Source organism: Bidens hawaiensis, unplaced genomic scaffold, assembly GCF_021521415.1.
Source record: "Bidens hawaiensis isolate Kalapana, Puna unplaced genomic scaffold, B.hawaiensis_p1.1 tig00048463_1, whole genome shotgun sequence".
NCBI lineage: Eukaryota > Viridiplantae > Streptophyta > Magnoliopsida > Asterales > Asteraceae > Bidens > Bidens hawaiensis.
The window spans coordinates 96,576-97,375 of NW_027498690.1; positions in this window are offsets into that span (position 1 = coordinate 96,576).

Sequence of the window (800 nt, forward strand, 5' to 3'; positions counted from 1 at the left end):
TTCTTCGCTTTCGATTTCGATCTTGTGTTCCTAGTTTCTACTATACTCGTGGTATGTGTAGTCAATATCATCCTATCTTTCTCGTTATAGTTTTACCCGGTTCGAGACCTCGGGTCGTCGAACCTTAGAAACCAAGTTTTCCGACCTCACGTTACGTGTTCATGGACGACCTTTTCATCCTAACACCATTGAAATATGTTGGACTTCATTGTTAGATCGTTAAATCGGTCCGAAACATCGGATAAACCTTGTTTGAATCTGAACAGTCGCCGTTTCAGATTCAGGCGAAGTTAAGGTTTACGCGAAGTTATTCTCAACTTCGCCAGTGGCTTAAGTTCGCCTTCAGCGAAGTTATCCACAACTTCGCTTGAAGCTTAATTTCGCCTATGGCGAAGTTATCCATAACTTCGCCTTGAACACAACTTCGCCTATTTCAAATTTTTTATAAGTTTTTAGACGAACTTACAGATGAAGCGAAGTTGTTCCCAACTTCGCCTCACCTTTAAATTCGCCTGTACATCACAACTTCGCATATGGTACACAGCGAACTTGTGAGATGATTATATGGTCTCTAACTTGATTTGTTTTGTGCAGATATGGCTGCTGTTGGAGGTACTGGAGGTGATGATGGTGATGAGCAACGACAATTCTTCCCAGCCCATAACCAATACATCACTTTGGATCCAGAAGCACGAGGCGTTGAAGACTATAGGGAGATTATCACATTTCTCCAACGATCACGAGTTTTTCACGCGATCACTAATACACTACCCATATCTCTGCCCAACATTCAAGATTTC